Genomic DNA, 2,158 nt, shown 5'->3' with positions numbered 1-2,158 from the left:
GGCGCTGGATCCGGAGCGGCCAGCTCCACTTCCTAGGGGGCCGCACAGGGCGCGCAGCGCTCTCAGCGCGACACGCCCCGCAGGACTCCTCCCTCTTCCCTCCTCCCCTTCTCTCAGGAGGCGGAGATCCTGCCCGCCGCCAGCAGCAGCAGCACCACCACCACCACCACCACACACACCCACACACACACACACACACATAGGTCAACTGGTAGGCACTGTAGAACCTGAGTCTTCCAGTCTCTGGGGACAGGGCCGCCAGGGTCCTGTCCCAAAGCCTACGTCCGAGCTCGAGGTCTTGGGAGCGCGGCCACCTGAACAGCTGCCCAAGGGCCAGAGCACCGCGCAGGACCTGGCCCCCGCGGCAGTCTCACAGGCCAGAGATCGTCCCGAATGGGCCTGGGGAGAGGGAGGGAGGGAGGCTCCCACAGTACCCGTACTGTCTGGCTGCTGGCACCAGGGGGACCAGGCACTCTGAGCTGGCCCTAGGGCCTCACCTGGCCACGCCAGCCCAACTGTCCATCAAACGTGGCCCGCGGAGCTCGGAGTTGTTCTGGACCTTGGCTGGCTACTCCCCTATCCAACACCGCCCCCACAAGCACAGGCGCCTGGTTCTGCTACAACGTAGCCAAACACGTGGGAGAAGGCTCCCGCCAGTCGGGGGGCGGGGGGGGGGCAAAGTCAAGGTTGGCCAAGCCCCACCTGCTATATTAGGAAAACACGCCCTGAGGAGGGTCGTGCCTTGCTAAGAGGTGGATTTAGACATTAGCACCCATGGAATAATGGGAGCCTAGGGAGACACTCCCCAGGAGCCCTGGTGGCTACAGTGGGTGAAACGTTTGGAGCTCCAAACCTCAAAATGGGCGATTCAAACAGACCAGCCATGCTGCATCCTGAGGAGAACAATGAGGTGATGTCTCTAAAGCAGAATTGACTTAGGGGCCATGGTTTGGAGGGACACCCTCGACCCAATGGTGAAGTGCTCCTGGTAACCCAAAAGTGAAGAGTTGGACCTCAACTTCTATTCCATAAAGATTCCAGTCTCAGAAACCCTCTGGGGCTATTCTCTGCCCTATAGGGTCGCTAAGAGTCGGAATTCACTAGTCAGTAAAGGGTTAATGGAGTGCACCCCTCACCACCACCCCCCACCACCCCACACACACACTACTTATCCCCTGCCCCACCCCCACCCCTCAAGCCTCTTTCCAGAGAATGCCCCATACCTCAGGACCCAGTTTCCACTGAGCCACCAGAAAACTGGGAATGGGAGTGCTTCCCACCTTCCAAGTTTTGTCAGATTCCATTAATGAGTGTTTTTGAAGCTCCCAGGGCTCTTTTGGGGAACTTGTCATTACTGTTGTTATTGTTACAATCTGCTTTAAGAGGTCAGGGTGAGAAGTGCCTCAGACACCTCGGAGTGTGCTGGGAACCAGGCAGATAAAAGGGGCTGGGCCTTATTATTTGGCTAGACTCTCCATTCCCATAAAATTACATAGGGTGAAGATATGAGCCATCATGGCAATTATCGTGCTCGTGGGGTTTGCAGAGCCTTCCTTGCTGCTGTGTGGAAGCCACATGGACACGCTTGCCTATGAGGCGTCACAGGTCACAGGAAGCAGTGCGACTGTCATTTTGAAGGCCCACTGTAGCCACTTGCACATTTTCATGAACTTGGGGAGCGCCGCATAGCGTCAACAGATTGCGACTGTTCCTGAACGGGGACTTCACATTTCTGTGGGCTGGCAGAACCCTCTGGAATGAGGAGAGCCATGTTCCTCAATATGCACATGCAACTGCAAATGGATTCCACGCCATTCAGGAGGGGATTTCAAATCATCCTGATCTCCTTCACAGGCGTAAGCTTCAGCTCTTCCAGGCACGGCTAGGACCTGGCCTGGCACTTCCAACGTGCATTGATTGATGCATTTACTTAACGATGTTCTTCACCGAGGAGAATTTGATCTGCGATGCAACCCACATTAATAATAAAGAAATCCAGTGATCATAAGAGGAAAAGGAGGGGTGAGGTGGGGGAGGATCATCTTTTCACCCCACGTCCTGGGGGAACTCATTCCTCACCCACCCCTCCCAACCTCCACTGGGATTCACCTCCTGCTTTTCCTCTCCAGTAACCAAAACTGGAGCCTTTTGCACCAGA

Source organism: Echinops telfairi, unplaced genomic scaffold (assembly GCF_000313985.2).
Source record: "Echinops telfairi isolate 266 unplaced genomic scaffold, ASM31398v2 ScPeMD7_20;HRSCAF=75, whole genome shotgun sequence".
Classification (NCBI taxonomy): domain Eukaryota; kingdom Metazoa; phylum Chordata; class Mammalia; order Afrosoricida; family Tenrecidae; genus Echinops; species Echinops telfairi.
This window is presented reverse-complemented; position numbering follows the sequence as displayed.